General features: G+C 47.5%; 1 protein-coding gene and 1 long non-coding RNA gene across 3 annotated transcripts in view; one reads left to right on the forward strand and one right to left on the reverse strand.

Moving 5' to 3' along the window:
- Positions 1-3,968, reverse strand: part of XPNPEP1 (X-prolyl aminopeptidase 1) — a 32,489-nt gene extending 28,521 nt beyond the window's left edge. The window contains exons 1-2 of one of the 2 annotated variants that reach the window (XM_064464115.1): positions 3,853-3,967; positions 2,423-2,518 (exon numbers count right to left, since the gene is read on the reverse strand). The gene's annotated coding sequence lies outside the window, so the exon portion shown is untranslated. Of the gene's footprint in view, positions 1-2,422; positions 2,519-3,852 lie in introns of both variants that reach the window. The other variant, XM_064464116.1, reaches the window with a different exon arrangement.
- Positions 3,969-13,350: 9,382 nt separating this feature from the next.
- Positions 13,351-18,438, forward strand: LOC135315505 (uncharacterized). Its single transcript, XR_010374988.1, has 3 exons — positions 13,351-13,482; positions 13,887-13,963; positions 14,897-18,438. It is a non-coding gene; the product is annotated as an uncharacterized LOC135315505 (long non-coding RNA).
- The last annotated feature ends 3,515 nt before the right edge of the window (positions 18,439-21,953 follow it).

The raw sequence follows: 21,953 nt of genomic DNA on the forward strand, positions 1-21,953 counted from the left end.
CTTAACACACTTGCCAACCCTTCTTGCATGTGGACAGCACCAGGAACCAGAGCACCTCAGACATGCCCTGTGACAGACAGTAAAGGTCTTGGCATGTCATGTTGATGGTCCCAAATACCCACAGATCAGAAGTAGCCCCACCCAGCAGGTGCACAGAGAGAAACTTTCAGCCTTTTCATTCTGAGCACGGAGATACTGTGGCTTATATGCCACAGGAGCACGGGCTGCTGGGAGAGCAAGCCATGCGCATCAGGAACTCAGAAATGGACCAGTTAAGAGTGCAATTTTTAGAAGTTTCACTACAACCCAGAATTTCATAGTAGACTGGTGACCAGATTAACTCAGACAAAAGAAATCTATTCCCAAGGACATGCACAGGGACACATTCACTGGCCATATTTACCTCTGGGCTGCATGTTAGTTCACATAGCAATAACACAACTATAACAGGAGGAACAGCTTGTTGAGCTCTTGCAAGTGACTGCCAGGGGACAACTCGGAAGGCTTCAAAGAACCTTCTCCAAAGACCTTTGGCAAATGATCTGCAGATCTCAGCTGGTGCCAGGCAGGCAGGGGTAGACACAGGCTGGGTGGAAGACAGCAGATCAGAGGGGAAAACAAGGGCACAGGCTGGGCTCAGGCAGTGGATGTATCTTTGGCACTCAAGTGAACATAAGCCTCTCAATTCGCTACCCAAAAACTGTCAATAGCCAGGGCCATGCACAGTGACGCATCAGGCCATGCTGCTGCGCTGGCGCAAGTGAAGGCTGCAGTGGAAGGCATAAGCTGACTTCAGAGGATGTTCAAACTGTGGGGGAGGCCTGGCCTGAAAGCCTATGAAAATCAAGTAACCTGAACCTCTTCAGAGATTCTCTCCATCTTTTCTTCACTCACATCTCCAAAGGGTACCCAAAGTGGGATAATCCCCTTCCTGGTTATCTACCCATTCCTTTCACATTTTTCAGAACATGCTGTGATCTTACAACTTTAATGCTCTCACTTTCCAGGGCAAGGTGGGTAGGCTCTGTGCTGCTTGAATGCTCTGCTATGCAGCATTTTATTCTGTCCCATTCATTTCACAGCTCATTACACAGCCATGTCCACAAGCAGATCATAGATGGGAGAAGCAAGTAGCATGCGAGTCCCAAACATTTTTTGCTTATCCAGGCACTTATTCTATTTACACCTCAGTAACTACCAGGAGCCCCAAGCGACATTACAGTCTTATGCCAAAACACAGTAAGGCACAGTCCCTGCCCTGTGATGTTTGCCATTTAAATGGGAAGGCAGAAGAGCTGCCTCTGTTTCACAAGGCAAAGGAAGACATGATTTGACCAAGGTCACACAGCAGCGCCGTGACCAACCAGGAAACTGAACCAAGATCTGATGCATTCAGGTCTAAAAATCTCGACCCAAGACCACCATTCACATGTCTCACCACAGGAAGTTTAGAGCACACCAGACCTGTGTGTGACTGTCTGCCCACAGGTACACAGCGTTTTAAAAACCAAACCACAAGAAGCAAATCAAGCTCAAAAGGCACCATAAGCTAAATCTTCAAATTGGTACCTTGACTCCAGTGCCTTCACTGAGATTAGAGTACATCTCAGATTTATTTCCAAGACAGATTTCAGTGTTTTATACAGTGTTTGCAAGTTACACTGAACTTTAATACACTGTGATTGTCTCTGTCTGTCCTCTGTAACGAGCTGCTGTAACATTTTATAACATTGATGCTGATTTACGTTCAGACAGAGGAAAAACAAAGGGAGCAACAACATAGCGACTACGCAGCAGAAAAAAATCTCTTTCTACAAACTCATAAGGACACAGCTTCATTTCTTGACCTGTGCTTTGTCTCCAGGAGCCTGAAAGTCTCATTTAAATGGGCAAGGAATGACGACGCTTTGCCTTTTAATAAAGCTCCTTGCTGACAAGCCATGGTTTTCTTAGCAAGCAAGAGATTCTCTCAAGGACAACAAAAAAAATTTATAAAGTACTCTCACCATTGAGAAACTTGCTTGCAATATTAAAAGCACAACTAAGCTAGACTAGCAACAAAACCCATATTAAGGAGGACATCTATTTTAGATAACCCCTACAGTATAAGAAATCACTTTTAAAAAATCCTCCACAAACTTTCCAAAAAAACTTGTCTTCAGTTTCCACAGAAAGAGAAGCTGTTTTCTCCCAGATAGCAGTCATTTACTCTGGTCCCCCTATAATTTTTAACAGGTGACTTTTCCTTTCTTGGCCATAATTATAAGCCTCTACAAAGCTAAAACAGCTTCTCTATCATTATTTAATCACTCCAGTGATTAAAACCAAACACAGCTGAAATGAAGGTAGAGGATTTAGCATTGCAAAAAACAGTCCCATTCCTTGCCCTAACTTTTTCAAAGGTATCAGACTGCCGTGTTACCTGCCTCTGTAGTTCCCCACGTCTGGACGCCTCTTGCCTCTGCTCACACAAAATACCACTCAGCTCTTTGCTTGGCCTTCATAAGCTCCACTGTGCCTGAGACAGCAAAGGGCAAAACTGAAACGGCTAACAAACTTTGTCCCCCATAAAACATTCCCATCCCTCAGCAAAGAGCTGAAAAAGCATTAACACCAAGTTCCATTGGCAAGATTAGAGGTGCAGGGAGGGTGAACCGTGGGGGAGCAGGGAACATCAAGGGCCAGGCATTTACTTGTCAAGATTTATGATTATATCTTGCAAGCGTGTGCTGTTTTACACCAATTTGTTTTCGCAATCATTCTGTCAGAGGCCACTCCCCATTTTACGGATGGGGAAACTGAGGCAGGCCAGAAGCAACAGGCAAAGAATCACTGCAGCATTATGGCAGTCAGAGTTGGATCCCAAAATCTGTCACAGTCTAGACATATATTATCTAGACATACATTATCTACGCCTCACTCAGACCACAGGAATCAGTCCTCCAAGAGCCCAGGCCAGATCCTGCCTGTACAGCACCTCCATCAGACACACAGGGCAAACAGCAAGCACGGAAATGCTGCTGGAGGGACCAGGCACCTCCTCCTGCCTCCTGCATGCACACAGAGCGATGGGCTGCTGCAGCCCCAGGCGCCAGCCATGGCGAGGGTCGGGGACACCAGGCCTGCTGTGTCAGGGTGTGCGTCAGTGCCATCGCAGTGAAGGGAGGCAAGGCCAGGAGGTCAGGCTACATCTGGGTCTGCCTCTGGCTGCTGCGTTAGACCACCCTGAACGTTTATGTCCTGTTTGCTTCAGATACGCTTATCTTCTGATCATTTCCTCTTGGTTTTCTCTTTTATGAATAAACTTGTTCAAAATAAGCACATAAGCTTGCATCGTCAAGAAACAGTGATACCACCTCAAAACCAGGCCTCTGTGGCCCGGGCTGGCCACATGCAGGGCAGGCCAAGCACTCATAGCCATGCACCGAGGCACAAACCCTGTGCCTGTTCCCCAGTACCCCCCTACACTCCAAACTCACTGGAACCTCCAGCCCAGCTTGCCCCGCTGAGCCAAAAGCCTCCCCCAGCCCCACACAGAGCTGACAGGGCCACCTGGGCATGGTTGACAGGGCACGGCTGACAGGGGCTGGGCACCCTCACTGGGCCTGGGCACCCCAACAGGGCCTGGCTGACAGGGGCTGGACGCCCCTCCCGGGCCTGCCTGGCAGGGCCTGTGCAGACACCCCGCCCGGGCCGGGTCACCCGGGCAGGGCCCGCTGCCAGGGCTGGCGGGGGAGGCCGGGCCCGAGCCCGGGCCCCGGCCCAGGCCCCCGCGGCCGCGCCCCCACGCTCACGCCGCGCAGGCCGAGTCGTCCCCCCTCCCCGGGCCTGCCCCTCCCCGCTGCTCCTCACCTGCCGCCGTCCCGCCCGCCTTCCGCCGCCGCGACGTCAGCGCCCACGTGGGCCGCCGCGGCCACCCGCCGCTGACGCCGCGGCTGACGTCACTGTGGAGCTGGCGGCGGCGGGAGGCGAGAGGAGCGGGACGGGGAGCGGCAGCGGCCGCCGCGTCCCTTCGTCCGAGCCCTGCGGGGCTCCGCACGGCTCCGCGCCGCCCTCCCGACCCGGCCGCCGCCAGCTCGGCGCCGACCCGCCGGAGGAGCCCGGATGGGGAGCTGCGGGCCGGGGAGCTCCGTGCCCCGGGGGAGGCGGGCCGGGCAGCCGGCGTGGGACCCAGGGCAGGCCGAGGGGGTGGCGGCCGGCGGGAAGCGGCGGCGCCAGGCGGCGGCCGGTGCCATCCCCAGGGGAATCGCCGGGCACCCTCTCAGGGCCCTGTCCGTAAAACCTGGGTCTGCACTCGCCTCTTTGACCGGCTTCGCTCTTAAACTTCCAAAAATACTAATTTTTGCCCGAAATAAGGACGTGCCTGGCTCCTGTCCCTCCTCACCCCGGGCAGCTCAGCCGGCCTCGCTGGTGTTTGGGAGCTGCCGGAGGCTGGGGGCGGAGGGGGGCAGGGCGAGGCCGGAGGTGCTGGGGGCTCACACCAGCCCCCCAGCACCAAGCTGACGGGCTTTAGGTACCCACAGCTTGCTCTCTGGTACTGAGCACGGCTCCAGAAGAATGTCAGCACCCCATTACATTGCTTAAAGCCTCAGCAGAAAAAGTACTATCTACTTTTCAAGATAAATTACCATCAGTTTTCTACGTGGAAGGGAGGAGGGTCGTATTTGTAACAACAGTGAGTGCAACTGTTGAAAAATCTGGCCGTTTGCCACACGTGCTCCCAAAGGAAAACACCTGCTGCTCTTCTCTGCCCCTGGCAGTTTTTTTACAGGTGGGCTACAAGTCAACCCTATTGGCAAAAACAGGAGGCTGTTACAGAAATAAAAAGATCATCACCAAGAAAGGCTACAATAAAAGCCAAAAATCTGCTTTGTAATTGCGTGTAGGCTGGAGGGGGTTACTTGCACTGCCCGGGGATCCACCAGCCTCTGTGCTGTGATAGTACTGCACCTAGTGGAACCGTGACTCTGCAGAGGATGAAGAGGAGGAAAATGTGGCACTCGGTGGGACCCATCTTAGTTCAGGGCCTCCTGCACATCCTGGGGACTCAGTAGGAAGGAGGTGCTCAGCTGGCTGCTTGGTGCTCAGGACCAGGCCCTTAAAGATGCGCAGGCTGGGCGCTGCACCCAGCACCGCGCCGGTGGGGACGTGGCCAGCTCATGAAAGCGGTCCCTGGGCCTCTGTATGCATTTTTCCAGAGAAGAAAAATTGCAGCCAGCAGCTACTCTGCCCTTCATCCTTCCTCTCCATCATGCCATACCAATGCTGTAGCCCGCAGAGCTTTACCCACAAACCGCCAAACATTTGCTGCTGCATCTAGCTAGCCAACATGAGCCAGGCTTTTACTAAACCACCTGGGTCTCCCCAGTCATTCGTGTATTTCCAGGAAAGCATGAAGCAAGAACAGGATGAAAGAAATTAATAATTCAGGGAGGAAGAGGCATTTGGAGGTCTCTAGCCCAACCCCCTCCTAGGCCTGCTTCAAAGCTAGAGCAGGGTGTGTGGGGACTGTCCTGCTGGGTTTTGAGTATCTCAAAGTAAAACACAGCACAACCTCCCTGGGCAGCTTGTGCTAGTGCTGACCACCCCGGAGCAAAAAAGTTTATTCCTGATCTCCAAGCAGAATTTCCTTGTTGCAGCTTGCCCCTTGCCCTTTCACTGTGCACATCTGGAAAGGATCTGGCTCCCTCCTCTTCCTGACCGTTCTCCAGGCTGAGCAATTCCAGCTCCCCTGCAGCCCCAAATCCTGCAGCCAGCCCCGGCCAGAAACTGCTGCCCTCTGCGGTTCTCTCCAGGTTACAGAGCTCTGTCTTATACATCTCTGGAATAAAATCTAGGGCATAATATAGCACAGCAAAACTTGTAATCCGACAGAAGAGAATAAAAGGTCTGTCCTGCAGTCAGCATCACAGCATTGGGAAGGGTCATTGGGCAGGGCCAAGGCTACAGGCTGTCCCTGAGGAGGGATGGGGGAGGGAGAGGCTGGTGACCACAACTGTTATAGCAGGAAGAGTTTTATTTCCTCGTTAATCTCCTTGGGTGAAGCTAATTGCTATTTCCTGGTTATTTTCACCCCATCTTCCAGCCCCACAAGGGACTCCTACAATCCTGGCAGTCTGGGCTGGAAAGGCCCATTTAGATCATCACATCAGTGTCCCACTCAGGGTAAACTACAACCCTGTTTTGCAGTTGTGTTACAGACCACGTTATGCTCACCCTGCAGAATATTTGCTGAGAAGATTCATTTCTTGGAAACCGGCCAGAATCCAGCAATGCTCATACTAAAGCACATGTCAGGACATTTTAAAAGCACTGCAACATTGGCATGATGATAACAGAGATCATTTGCCGATGGTGAACTCTGCAGCTGAATCCAATCAGGGTTGTGAAATGGTCCTTTCAGCCTCCTCTGACTCATAATAATACTTTGGGGTTAGATTCTGCATTTGGCTGTAGCTCTTAATAGAGGGTTGTGGAGAGCTGCACCTGCCAGAGCTCTGTGCCAGCCTAGGGGAGGGGGACGGATCAGTCCAAAACATTTCAAATGTTCATCAAGTGCCTTTCCAGCTCACCAAGTAGTGCTGCACCATGGGGATGCCTTTTCCTCCCCTGTGCTGCCCGGCTTGTGCACGTTGTACCCAAGGGAACAGAAGACTCTGACACACCCACCTCCCCTGGCATGGTCCACATGCTCCACACTCCCTTCTCGGGGCAGAGCTAAGGGTGTCCGGCCTCTTCCCTTCCTGCTCTGCAGAGCTTTCTGTTTCGCTGAATTTAGGACAGTGGCTAAACACAAAGTAATCTTAATGCCTGTGCCAGTGGAATTGTTTGTTTGATTATTTTTTGCCAGTGAATTATTACTAAATCAGTTTGGGTTAGCTAACGGACTGTGGGAGCAGCAGCAATCAAATACAGGGAGGAAAGAAAATACATCTCCTATGTGGGAGTGCGACTTGGGGAGTGTCCACAGTATGAAATAACCAGGCTGCTCACAGAGCCCAGCATACCAGGGGAAGGACAGGGCAGGGGAAAGCTCAGCATCTCCATCAAACTTGCCTCACTAATTCCATGAGGTCTGGAGATCCCATCCTGCCTATCCATAGCCAGTCCGAAGAGAGCAGCTACAGCATGAGAGCAGACCTGTCCTGCCTCCTCCTGCTACCCTACAGCTCCAGAGTGAGAGGGGAGAAAACCAGGAGGATTGAACTTGATTAATTTTCTCTACTTTGGTCCCAGCTTAGGACAGAGATAACAAGCGCCACTGCAGACAGACTGTCAATGTGATATTGATGCCTCTGTAATTTAAAATGAAATAAATTAAGCCACCACTGAAAACACCTTACTGAGTTGTTTGGTGACCAAAATGTGTCCCCATTCTGTCTTCCTGATCAAGATCTTGATTTAATAAAGGTAAAAAAACCCTGCATTCCCATCTCCTAAAAATATGCTAAAGGAAGCAGAAAGTAGAAGGGAAAATATTGATGTCTGCAAGAGCTTCTTAGTTGCTATTGAGCGCCTGGTATTGCAGAGCCATGTTGTGAAGGCTTCTGCACCCAGAGGTGACTTCTAACTGTTTCTGACTCGTTGAGCACTAAAATTTAGATTAATTTCCTTCCCTTCCTGGTAGAATTAATAATGACAAACTGATGGGTATTCTGCATAGGAACCTCATTCCAGAAAAGGAATGGTCTTGTAAGAAAAGATGTATTCAGGCCAGAAAGCATTTTGCAGAGATCTGATAATGCTCATGACAAGTCATCTACAGTAAAAACCAGCCATTTTACAGGTGGGGGTGTGACCATGCCACATGGGGTGGTGTCCTGCCTGTCTGCAGAGTCCTAGGTCTAAATACCCGAGCATCCCAGTTCCACCAATGGCCTGACCAAGCAGGACCAGTGTTAAGCCCATGCATGAGCTCTGGAGGAGTTCTGAGTTGCATGGGGGACTGGTGCTGAGACATGGCCCATGTGGAGGCTGCTGGATGCCCAGGCTGAATGAGCCAGTGGATTGTTGCTAAACGCTTTGCCTGGATGAGCATGGGAAGCAGCGCTATTTATTTGATTTAAATAATATATGACCAGTAAGTTAAGTAAGATAAAATGGAATGAGCTTTCCGGTTAAGCCCAAATATTTGATGCTTGTTTCCTGGGCATTTTGGGTCTGAGAGAAGCTTTGAAGTAGCCCTAATGAACTTGCCAATGTAGATAATGTAAAATACTTTAATAATTAATTTATCAGGCTGTGCTGTCTATGATATATAACCTGAAATGTTTAAAGATATGAAACTGTCCTTTCTAAGCAGCTGTTTGATCTCAACTAAAATGGTGCAAGTTCTGTTGCAAAGGTGTTTTATGAAAGCACTTCAATCTACCTTGCTTTTAATTAAATTGTCCTAATTGGGTTCTTTTATGTTCTTATAACGCTGTATTTGCATCAGATTACAAAAGAGAGGGGTAAGGGCGAAAAACCTGACAAGTAGCAACCACAATTGCCTGAGACCAACCTTGCCAAATGACAGAGCCATTAACTCCATTGTAATCTTGATCTGTATCAAGTGATCAAGGACAGGAAATAAGCCATAAAATAATTCCTTTTATCTTATCAACCCTCCTATACCCAAGATACCTTTGTTATGGTTATAACTTTCATTTCATTCACCTCCTGTTGGGCACCTGTGAAATTTAGACTCCTGTTTTGCAATCTAATCTCCCCAGATGACCCCTGCCCACCTTGAGCAAACTCACAGCCTTTTCATGGCAGGAGCTCTTTGGCACCTTGGTGGTGTCAGAGGCCAATCCGGTGACCAGTCTGCAACTGGGACACATCTCTTTTCCCCCCAAAGCACGAGGCACAGTGCAGGGTGCTGTGGGAGACAGCAAGTAGAAGGAAACAGGGATTTGTAGCAGGAGGCTGAGCATCTGCACAGCTCTCACTGAGTAGAAGGGATGCTACAGCTCAGCTCACGCTGAGCCTGGCTTTTGGACTGCGGTGTCCTGCCAGTGACTTGGGGCATCTCCTGGACACTAGGCAGGCAAAAGGATGCTCTCATCCCTGCTTCCACACCATGGGGCCAGGGTCACCAGCACCATTGAGCTCTTCCGTTGCAGTGGTCCCAATGTGCCACAGCCTCGGCACTGCTTCCAAGCCAGGAAACTTCTTAGCAGACCTGCAGGGGCTTGGAGGTGGGGAGCGGGATCGCTTCCCCCCCACCCCCCGCCAATACCGGGCCAAAACACACTTCTACAAGGTTGCACACATGGCAAACAGCGCCTCCCATCCACGTGACAGTGCTGGGATTGCCCAGACAATAACCAACCCACTCATACCTGTGTTTCACAGGGGCTGTCCTGCAAACCGTCACGTGCAAGTTGTTTTACTCACAAAAGCCCCACAGTGAGTTTGGTCACATTCATGCCTCTGCACTAGTTCGGCAAGGTCACATCCTCCCGGCCTGGAGGCACACCTGGTCCATGCTGGAGAGAGCAAGTATTTTATGTCTGGTTTTCCTCCTATTTCCACCCCAGAAAATTACCTAACGATAATTACTGCCAGTGTTTTGGTAGTGTGTAACAGCAGTGCTGTGATGTGAGAAGGCAAGGAAGGGCCTGAGAACAGTTCAGCAGAAAACTGCTTGTATTTTAAGCTCTCAGCTCTGAGTTAAATGGAGGTTTCAAACATGTGGTATGAGTCCTTTTGGATCACGTTTAAAATAAATTTTGTATGTTTGGAAACAGTGAAACTAGAAACTGCAACAACAAATGGTGTGTTTGGGGGAAAAGATAGCAGGGAGAGAAGAAACAAGCCTATCTAGAGATCTTATCTTAGTTTTTCTTGGGAGGACATTTTATCCAGCCAGCACTGGAAGTTGATCATGGTTGGGAGGTTCCCAGCAGCTGCATTTGGAAAGGAAAGGGAGGCAGCAGCAGGCCAGGTAGATATCCGAGTACTTCCATGTCTGCTCTTTTCAGTTAAATACCAGATGTTAGGACTTTGCTTGTAAACCTTTAACGACAAGGATGAAAATGAAATGTTTGCTGAGTTCTTTGCTTGGCTCTGTTTCAACACCAAAAAGTGCGTGCACATCCCTGCTCACCTGCACTTGCCTGTTTGCAAGTGAAATGTGAGCCTTGTGGCCATTTCCAGGACCTCTTAGTTTTCCCTTGCCTGTTCTAGCAGGAAAAAAGATGGGAAAATCTAGATCTAATGCATGCAAAAGAGACCGTGGTGGTCACTGGCGCTCTGTTAAGTGTTTTAGGAGATGATTTGTTCAGCTTGAATAAAACTCCATGCTTCTAAGGAAGTATATTCTGATTAATTTGATATATTTATGGATATATTCCATGTTTAAATATGAAAATCATGCTTACTGCACAACAGAGACTTCTATTCAGTTCATATGATGCCATTCTTCCTCCAAGTCTTCACCAGCACAAATGTTAACAGGGTGCAGTGACCTGCCTGTGTTTTGGCCTGACACCTGGGAAACATTTTTATTACACAAGATTTCCTTATCTTCTCCAGCAGTAAAACTAATGGAGCCAGGTGTCTTCGCCTTCTGTAACGCTGCTAGGTCCCGCTCCTCTCCCTGTCTGCTCAGGGGGCAAGTGGGACCCCTCCTGCGAGCTCCTGCCAGGCCTGGGGTAGTGGCGCATCTCCTCCAGGCAGTGCTAATCCAAGTCTCTGGCATCTGGGATTGCCAGTGAGGGACCAGGCATGGATTTGGGTTCCAATTAACATTTGCAGTATAGTAGAAATTTATTTGTAAATATATATATAAGGGCCACATTTTACAAGCCCCAACTCCCAACGAAAGTCACTGCCTTTGTGAGCGAGGCCTGCTCACCTGCCGAAAAAACCCCTTGGGCCTGAACGTGTTGAAATAATTTGGTGTCCCGTGCTGTGCAAAATATTAAATGAATCACAGTACAAGAAACAGATGTTTATTCCAGTGGGTGTAGGAGTCCAGACACAGAGTGTTGGGTTACTGTCTGTCTCAGATAATGGGACAAAGCAGAAAAGTTGGGATTAAACATTTGACATGTGTCCCTGTAGAAACTGCAAACCTTAAAAATGTAGCTCAAGTCCTGTAACTGGCCTTGCGGGAGCAAACCCTGCAGTTGCTGGGTGGCAGTCCCAGGCTGCGATCAGCACTCAGGCATAAGCCTGGGTGCTGGCATGTGCCCTGCACGTCACACCGAACTCTGAGGCTGTTTGGGTGCTTTAGTTCAGTGCCTGGCCACTTCTTTTAACTCCCATGCCCAAGGGACGGTGATCCATAGCCCATATCCACAAGAGGTTTGAGGCCATCTGAGACCCCATCTATGATATTTCAGGTCTTTGAATGCTGCCATCCTGAGATCCAACTGCAGAATGTAACCCTAGGCTTTTCAAATGAACTGTTTTCCTTAAAATAAAGGTTCGTTACATTTGATTAGTTGTTTTCATCTGTGAAACCATAACTCTAGATTAGGAGACAGAAAAAGTGGGTTTATTTTTTTTTCTTCCAAAAAAACATGAAATGTGAGGAGCTCCAGAGGAGTTTGGGGGCTGGGACGTCCCTGTCAGGTCAGCTGCTTGGCTCTTAGCAACTCAGTACAGGGAATGTTTACTCAAAACTCTGTGCAGGAGAAAGCATGAGCCTGAAAAAGCAAATGAAGCAATGAAAAGGATCCCTGTAGAAAGACGGTGCATATCCAGCGATGCTCCTTGCTTGCAACTTTTCTGCCATGCACTAATTCTGTTATCATCAGCAGGAAATCACTGCCCACGTGGGTCCTGTTTGGGGTCATTTCTAGAAGACCTGTGGGTCCAGGTGGTGCTCTGTGCTTGGGGTCCCTGAGGGATCGCAGCCTCCAGCCATGCAGGGTGGCAGTCACTGGAAAGCAGCCTGAGACCAGACCTCCAGCCGCTTCTGCCACCTGCAACCACTCTCCTTCAGCTGGAGCAATTGTGGAAAATGAAAAGCACCATTTTTACATTTTAAAATCTGTCTAAACAAACAGACCTTTGCTTAGACAGAGCTCTGCCTTCTCCCGCATCTCGCCAAGCACCATAGCACTGCCAGTGCTTCCTGGCTGCAGGAGCTGGGCTTCACTCATAAAGGAGGAAAGATCTGCTTCTTTCCTGTTCCTGTTTGCATCCCTCACCGTGCTTGAAATGTGCTGTATCCTGCATTATACTTAAGCAAGCCTTCCCATTGTTTGAGTTGGGTTACGAATTCTGTCCCTTTGAAGAAATATGACCCATGCTATGGAAAAGTGAGAATAATGTTAAGTCTGCACGAGATACTCATGGCTGTGACATACAGGAAAAGGATGAGTGCTTTGCACTGTCCTCATGAATGAAGGCACAGGAAGGAGGTGTGACAGGGCAGCGGGTGAGTGGCTGGGAAATTTCCACAGCTCCTGATGCTGCACTGGCTCAATTTACATCCTCGCCCTGCATTTCCATTGACTGAAAACATGCCTTATAAAGGAATCCTTCAGCACAGAAAGCCTTGTCTCTGCTAAGAGGGGGCTTTTTTAATACCTAACACCAGTGATTCAGACCTAATTTGTGGCATTTGTGTTGTGACAACCTGTGCTGAGCAGGGCTGGATGACACGAGGACAATCATCGGTCCCTTGCATGTCTCTCCACACTAGCACTGGTCCTTTATTCTCATCAGTAACACCAGCGGAGTATTTGCAAGAGTGGGAGAAAACACTTCTGCCGATAGAGACCAAAAGTGTCTTTCTGATGGCTGCAGTCTCCTCCCCAGGAGGAGTATTTTGCTGGAATGGGAAAAATCAAAATGCCAGAGCCAAAGGCCTGCTGCAGGCAGGTGCTGAGCATCACCAGGCACAGCCTGCAGTCTGGAGCATTTGGGGTTTGCTACTGGGGCTCTGTGCCCTGCATTGTCCCTGAGGTCACTCAGCCTTTCGGTTGCCCAGCCCCACTCTTGGCACCGGCAGCACCCACGCTCGCTGCCACGCTCGCTGCCACGGGCTGTGCTGCCCATTGCCAAGCTCCTTCCCGCGCCTCGGCACCTTGCTCCTGGAGGCTGCTATCGTGTGCAAAAAGGAAGAAGAAGGCAAAACAAGCAGAGCCAGGATTCACATAATGTTGCTGCAGCCCCGCCAGGAAACAGACTGTAAAAGTTCCTGTATTTAAAGCCGGGAGATGAGTTTTATTGTTAGTAGTTGTTATAGCAACCCGAGGTGCCAGAGAGTAATACATGCTCGGGGCGTTGCAACAGACTCTGACAAGTTCAAGGCTGTTGCCTTGCTGCTAAATCTCGTTGCCAAGGCAATGCAACATAAGGCAAGAGCCTAGAGGAATGAATACTGCTGACAGCTCGTGCCAGCAGGCTCAGTCTGATTAAAAGGGAACTTCTGAAAGTGATGTTAACTTAAACAGCACAGCAGCAGCAGAAGGGAAAGGGGAGCACAGAGATGGAGGAGAGAATTCAGAGGAGGAGCAGTGGATTAATGTCAAGCAACAGGTAAAATAAAGCATTCAGTTAAAAGGCATTGTGGCTGAATAGAATGTGTTAGCCTGTAACATACGAAATGCCCCACGTTTTTGGAGGGAGTAAAAAAAAAAATCACAAAATTCTTGCTTTTTGCATTTGTTTAACTTGGGAAGTACTGCTGCAACTTGAATGGGAACTTTGGCTTTTTCCCAATGGTGTTGATAGAAAAAATTGTTTTCACAGTAAATTAGTTCAGTGATGCGGGTATTGTTGCTGCTGTAGTAAAAGCCATGAAGTAGCTCAGTTAGCTTTCAATTTTACGTTCATTTCCAGCGTTTTTAAACATGCTTCATGGCAAAATGTTAGCTGGAAAAGAGATGAAGCTGCAAGTTGATTATTCTCACCTGACTATGATTCATTGTTAATGTTGACAGTATGCTCTGAGTTGAAGGAAGAGTACTACCCCAAGGACCACGGAGACAAAATAGATGATCGATGCCAAAGAAGTCAGGTAATTAAGTTAATTTCCACTACCAATACAATATTTTGACATGTGCTATGGGATACTAGGGTACTAAAATGCAATTACTACTGAAATGCCTCAAATAGATACACAACAATCTCAGATTAACTTGTTGACTTGTCTATCGATTTGTGAGTAAAAGCGTAATATTTCTTAAACAATTACCATAGCAGTATTCTGATCTACTCCTACTTACGTCCCATGCATTTTACATTTTCATGGGCTATCAATAGCTAAAAATGACCTCACATTTTCCTATTCGAGGATTATTTCATCATATGCATCTTGCAGTACAGCAGCAGTAGTATAACTGAGACCACCAAATGCCCTGGGGGGAGTTTGTTCTCCTGGCACCTGCTGTGGATTGTGGAAAAGTCAGGTCTGTGAGTACTATTTAAAAATGGAAAACTAAGACACGGGAAGTGATTTGCCGACTGTACTGGCAATTTTTCTTGTGCAATCATGGGCACGGCCACCTCTATTGACCTTCATAAAAGTAAGGCTTTTAATTAGCTGCAAAATATTTTTGTACTAAATTGAAGTTCTTAAGCCATGAGCCAGGAAGCAGGCAGGTGACTGGTCATATGCTTGTAACCATCATTTGTTTTTCAGCAGCTAAATGCTATTCAAAGAAGCTAGCAATGTGTTACTTGTAGCCTTACTACTGTTACTGGCATTTTTCCACAGTCCTATAGCTAGCTGTGAGATATTATAGGATCAGAATGAACAGAAAACCTGGTTCAGGCAATTGTGAAGGGAACATGACATTGCCCCAGAGAGTGCTTTTATGTGAAGACTGTCCATTAGATAATGAAACGTAAGAATCCTAGAACTGGGCATTAGCATTTTTTTGAATAAGAAAGCAAAAGGAAACTCTATTTTTAGTCTCAGTTGAATTTCTCTGCTGGTGATTCCACACAGGGTGTTAATTCTTAATATATCCAGGAGAAGGTTTTGAAGCCCTCCAGAATATCCTTCCTTTTTCTGAAGAAGTCTGGCTAGTAAAACGGCAGGTCACGCAACACCATCGACACTTGGTCTGCAGGATCCCAGACCATTTCCAAGACCTCCTATCTGCAAGTCCCACCTGCCCTTGATGCCTGTGACAGTAGGACCCTTTTTGGAAGGTTTCTAGACCATCTTTACCACCCTGAGCGTGTTGTGTGATGTCCCCTCCAGGACAGATGGGATGCATGGGGGAAGCCCAGACCCCTCCAGAGGAAATCACCGCTGAATCATGCTGCAGCTAAATGCACCTTGGCACATGCTCCAAAACACGGAGGCACAACCCAACGGCATCCCCTTTTGCATTCTTCTGCCTCCTACCCTTCTCCCTTGCTGTGCACCTATTTAGTTGCTTGAGAGCCGCCCCCAGAGAGCAGGGAAGCAACATGGAGCTGGGACAGTGTGTCATCAAGATAGCTAATGATAGCAGAGTAGACAGAGCTATTTCCAGAATGATTAATACTATTAGCACATGCTGAAGCTTAAGGCTGAACACAGTCTTTAGAGAAATGGGTTTGATGTAAAAAGTGAATAAATGAGACAACTGTCAGGACAATGAGTGGTGAATCAAGTGAAGATCCTTAGTGTGGGAGATGGAAAGCCCTGCCTGCTGGCCTGTTTTCACTAACGCTGCTGATAAAATTCCCATTGCCCTTCAGGCTGGAGAAATAGGGCAGCAATTGTGTGTGGCACAGCGGTAACCCAACTAGCAGGCACCAAGGTTGCTCCCACAACTAATTAGCCACACGGCACTTTAGCAGGGGCAGAATGATGGTAAAACCCTGGGATCCAAGGCATTGCTACCCTCACAGCCCAAACTGTGCACCACGGCTCCTGGAGCCTATTTGGGGGATCTTTGTACTGCCCTTTACTGTACATGCCTTAAGTGCTTGCAAAAATACCAGTCTGAGGGCTCGTCCTGTTGCTGAATAAAAAGCACGTCTTAAAAGGACCATCCGATTTATACTGTCTTCTCATAATCCCCACTCTGGAGGTCTCAAATGCCATAATTGAAAACCCGCTGTTCATCTTCTGAAAGTCAGGTTTAACCTACTATAGGCAGCTCCCAGAAGGACAGTATTTTGCATAATCAGTTACATTGCAGGGAATATGTTTAGCATTTTTCTGTTTTTCTTCTCCTGACACTTTTCTCACAGGAAAGCAGGCATACAATATCTAGCCATAGCCGAGCAATACCCTCTTCCCTAATTCCTTTTTTTAAGCCCAGTCATCAAAGCTACTTGTTTTCTGAAGAATATCGCATTGTATGGGCAGTTTTTAATTTCCTTTTTGAAAATCTAGTCTTCTCTTTCTTATGTGAGGTATCTTGACAATAGATGTCTTGAATGGATTCACCAAAATCTGGTGGGTTTTGTTACTTTACATGTGTGTTTGCAAAGAAGTCATATGCTCAGGGTGTTTCTCTGGAGTAGCTAATTCATCTTGGACCGAGCCACATGATCCCCTTTTCCAGTCTTGCCTTATGGCCTCTGAGGAATGTTGCATTGGCTGCGAGGGAATTACTAGGTCTTGGCAAGACACGTTAATATCCTCGCAAAGACTTGTTAGGGACCAAGACTTCAGCCTCCAACTATTTCCTCTGATAAAGCGGAGTATTCACAGCAGTTCATTAGTCTTGAATCACCAGTTTGACTTTGTTTGAGAGAAATGAAAGCTCCCCACAGACCAGAAGGACTCTGCAAGTAAAGCTGGCTGGTGCTAGCAGGCTTCAAAACAGAAACACAAAGTGTCAGAATTAGATAAATCAGTTCAAGACACTTCAGTCAAGGGCTGGGAAAATGAATACCCAGGTGGAAGACAGGTTATGAATTATGGCAACACCTGATGCACTGGGATCTGAAAGACTGTCTGTCAGGACATCTGAAAAGTTGGACTCTTGTAAGTGGGGATGTAAATTTGATGTTTTCTTTCAGAGACCTGCCTATGTTCATCCACAAGGTTCATAGTGGTGACAGAACTACAGTCCCGTTTTATTACAGCTGTTGTTTTTTAAACACTTTGTTATCTTTCCATTCATGTCCGAAATTACACTGATAATCCTTGAAAGCACCAGAGCATGAGTATCATATCTGCAGCTGGATCTCTCTGCTGGGAAGCTAGTTACACAGCATGGAAAATATTTTTGCTATCTCATTTTGAATCATTGATAACAACATCACAAGTGAAGGGACTGTATTGTTTGTCCATGAGATGGGGAGGAACCACTCCTACAGTCCCAGCATGTCACCGTCCCGAGCACCCGCTTGCAAGGCAGAGTTACGCGTTTTGTAAATGAGGAGCAGCTTTCTCAAAGCGTGGGGGACGCAGTACCAGTGCAAGTGACAGAGGGTGAATCACAAAACAGGTCCCTCCATGCCAGCTTCCCAAAGCACTCATATCGCTGAGCTGAGCTTCAGAACATAGCACGGAGGACACTGTAAAGGCACCTGAGAGGTTGCCCCCAGCAGCAGCTGGCCCCAGCGCTGGAGCACTTGGACTGAGTAAGGGTATTGGTGAGATGGTCAGAAATTCCCAGCTGACTCACGGCCCCATTTCTTGGCTGCGCACTGGCCTCTTCACACCTCTGGTGTTGGAAAAGGAAGTGAAACAGCCAGTTCTCATGTATATGTTCAACAGCTTTGAAAAGCCCCCTGATTGTAGAAAAATGGAGGAGAGCTGCAAGGTCTGGAGCTGGTTTCCTACCTGAAAGCCATGCAGGATGCCGGATCCATAGCTGCAGTTTGGCTTGACAGAGGGCCAACACCAACACCACCATTCTCATCTGCTTTAATGTCAGCTGAACTTTTGTGTGCCATTTTCCCATCCAGCACCATCCAGGCATATATCAAGGACTAAAGCCCACAAAGCTTTCTGAGGAGCAGTGACACAAATCGCGATCTTGTACAGTGCCCTTTGCTGTCACTCAATCCATATTTTTGACACTGGGATCCAAATCAGGACCCCGGTTCAGCACCTACACAAGGATGTGTCCTATTCCAGCCTCCCTTGGTCTGTGCATATCTTTGGATAGGCACATGTTTAAATAACTCACTACAGCCATGCCTAAGCCTTGACAAAAAGTATCACAGCAGAAGGACAGAGAACCGGCTCCATCAACCACACACAATGAGATGTGTTCCAGCCAGCCAATGGGTAATCCTGTGTGTACGTACCACAAATCCACAACATAACTCACTGTCCTGCTTGGCAGGAGAGTGTTATTGCCTCTCGGGATACAAGCATTCCTGATCAAAGACTATCCTTATAGAATAAATAATCAAACCAAACTAATGCGTGTGTATGTATATATATATATCATCCACATGGATTTATATGACATGTTGCGTATGCTAAAGTCAGTCCATCTGAGGGGATAGAAACTGATGGGGAAGTTGTAGCTATGAGGAAAGAATGGGAATTTGCCTGTGAACCTCAGCATGGCAGAGAGACCGTTCTCAGAGGTCATAAAAGACTTCTGCAGGCTGCTAATTATACACTAGCCAAATCTTATTACAAACAAGTAATAAGTATAGGCACGTTTGTTGGTTTTGTTAATGACATTAATGTCTTTTTTGATGATTTGCAGAGCTACAGGGGGCCAGAGACTCAATTTGTACTGATGTATCTCCCCCTCTGGTGAAGCCTGTTGATGTTTCACATCTTTTCAGCATCTATCTTTAGACAATTAAAGGTCTGTTCTCTGCACAGTAGTTTGAGCTGCTTCTTCTGCTGTGTAAGACTTAACGCACATTCAGAACTCCACTTAGATAGTGGATCTGTGTACTATTTTCTAGTATACAAGTGATGGTACATAGAATTACACATTACTGTTGTTAAAAGGAATTTGTGCTTTTACTCTTTCACAGTTTCCTTATCTCCCGTAGCAAAACGGCTGTGGCACTGATGTCTGCTGTGTAGGTTCATTTATCTTTCCCCTGTGGAGCCCCAGAGAGTTCAGATACCCTAGTTAAAACCACTGACTTTGCAATTTAGGGTAAGTCATCAGCAGGGAAGGAGACAGACTTGGAGCTGGTTAAAACACATTCTGAAGAATTACCAGGATTTGCCGGGCAAAGACAAGCAAAGTTTTTTCTCTTGCACACTATCCGCATACCTCTACAACTGATTTGTTTTGAGCTTCCAGTGTCTGTTTGCACAGACCTGATCATTGGTCTCACTGCCCTTCGCTTCCTGTCTGAGAACAAACTGAGACAGTCAGCAGATGCAATCTCACGTCCTTTAGTACGAAAACCACTGAACACAGTTTGTCCCGCCAGAGAAATCAGTGCTTTAAGTATGTGAGTAACCCACTGACTTCATAGGAATATCTCCGAAAGGATTTTTTAAGCATGCTGTCAATGCTGCAGCGACAGAACACGCTTGCACACTGCAGGCGAGTGCCAGGGAGCTCCGTGCAGGCGCTGCTGGCCCATGCAGCTCTTTGGGGAGCCCTGCTGTGCTGGGGCAGCGAGCCCCTGCCCTCTGGCTTTCAATCCAGCCGTTCCTAGCATTACACATCCCTGGGAATACACTCAGAAACTACAGATGAGGTCATTCCCAAGAGTCTGCTAAGGTATTTGGGGCCCTTGACACAGAGAAGAGCTAAAATCTTATACTCTATGATTGTTTTTTAAAGGGAAAGTGGAACTCTTTTTATAGTACATTAGCACATTATTAATCTTCAATTCGTAAATGACTGACTCCTACAATTTGTTTATTCTTATCATTAGAGATTGCACTAACATATGTTCATCCATCTTATTTGCTTCTAAAGAGGCTTTGGGAGTAACAGTTACCTATGCAGAATCCAAAATCAAACATTATTTGTGAATTAATATTGTTTATGCATATTAACAAATTTGAGGCTGATTTAATCTCTGTGCTGTCCTTTCAAGTGAGCCATCAAATATGAAAAGCAACAGTTTCCCCAAAAGGCCTTGAATTTGACTTGATGCTCTAAACTTCCATACTATTGTCCAGGAAATTACTCCACATGCTCTTCTGCGGGTCCAGACTCAGAACAAGAACAGTGCGCATAGATGCATCACCACTGAGGGTGGGGAGTGACCCTAGCTTTGCCCTATGTCCAGTTTGTATTGGGATAATGAAGAAGAAAGTGGACGCTTACGCTGGAGTCCAGGAAAGGTACAGAAAGACTTTTTCAGAGCTACTGAATCAACACCCACATCCCCCAGCCCATGACCTTACACTCCTGTACTTCCATACTCCTTTCCCTCAGGCAGTTGTACTGGGCCCCCCACCAGGTGTGGGTCTGGCAACAGCGCGCCCCTGTCAGAGGTGGCAGTTCAGCTTCAAGTCACAGTTAATGTGCTGACAAAGAATTTCCAACTTGTTGTTCAGCCAACATAAACCTTTTGCCCAAGTGTAGATGGTGTTGAGCCGACAAACGTGGGTTTCTTGATGCAAAAGGATGTGCTGTGCTCCAAATGCATCATCAGAATCACAGATTAGAGATGTCTTTTTAAAAATGTGCTCTGAACATGAGTTTTTTGCTTCCAAAAATAACTTGTATTTTCCTCAGATTAGAAGAGCAGGATGTTCTTTCCTGTCCTGAAGGGATAAGGAGGAAATGAGAACTATGAGGTTTTTATATGATATGAGCTACTATTCTTCTGGACTAATGCTGTGAATCTTGATTTTTTTCCCCTCAGCCTTAGCATTTTATTCCCCATGGACCTCATTTTGCTTCCATTCATGCTGATGTTACCCCAATGAAGCTCTCTTTGATTTCAAAGGAATTCCTCCATATTTACAACCTCTCCCATCCTGAGGCAGCAGGCATTAGAAGGGAGGCAACCTACTGGAGACAGCGAATGCTGCATGTCTCAAATCCCTTTTCAAATGAGGTAAAGTCAGTTGAGAGACACAAGTGGGGGCAGAAAGCATCCTTTCCTGTCCTCTGTGTTCGAAGGAAAGAGACAGCTGTTTGGAGGAAATGTGAACGTAATGGACTGTACATTGGTGTCCCATTGTACTGAGGTCTGACAGGAAACACTTGGGGTTCGATTCAGAAAAAAGTAAATAGTATTCCTTTATAATACTCTCATAACCCCGGTTATCCTGCAGTATTTGACTACATCCCTGTCTTTAATGTATATATTCTCACAGCTCTGTCCAGAAGGCCAGAAGGAAATCTGGCCACTGGGGAGCGGGGGAGGCATGGGAAGAGACTATGCAGCAATTTCCAGCCCACGGCCCTCCTAAATGACATCAAAAGTCCAGCGGCTCTCTCCCTCTTAAGCCAAAGGGACTCAGGAGCAGCTGCCATTATTGGCTGCCACCATGGCAGTTCCTCACCAGAGGAGAGCTGCAAATACTGAACTTCAGGTAATTTCTGAGCAGCCTCCGCCAAGCCCATGATAGCACTCTCTCGCCATCATCTCTCACCATAATGTATAGATGGCTGCGGAGAGGCATCCCACCACATGCAGGGCTGCAGACTCCTCAGCAGGCACCGGGGAATCCCTTGGCTAGGGGCTCACCCTGCAGCAGTGTGGAAAAGGCTCCTGCCCTCAGCATTTAGCAACTTTGTTCCTCATACAGCCAGCTGAAGCTGAAGTGGTCCGTAGGATCAGTGCTGGTCCCTGGAAGTGCCTTTCACCACTCCCGAGGGAGCCTGCCTCCTGGCATGAGCGGGGTCAGGGAGTTGTTACAGTCCTTTGTCCCCGGGGAACATGCAGTACCACCAGTGTTTGGCATTTTGCTGTACAGCTTTGAAGCTGCAAAGATTGCAAAAGAAACCAAAAACCCCCACATATAACCCAGAAGAGACGGATTGAGGACATAATGCCCTTGATTGAAAAAGGAGGCACCCAGGAAACCTTCTTGTATATATACTTTTTTTAACTAGAGCTAAAGTAATTTGGCATGCATGTCCCCTGAGCTGCTTCCTAAATCACAGCTGCACGAGGAATTATCTAGCTCTTAGCTGAAGAAACTCCTTAAAAAAAAA

This window comes from Phalacrocorax carbo, chromosome 12, assembly GCF_963921805.1.
Source record: "Phalacrocorax carbo chromosome 12, bPhaCar2.1, whole genome shotgun sequence".
In the NCBI taxonomy this organism is placed as follows: domain Eukaryota; kingdom Metazoa; phylum Chordata; class Aves; order Suliformes; family Phalacrocoracidae; genus Phalacrocorax; species Phalacrocorax carbo.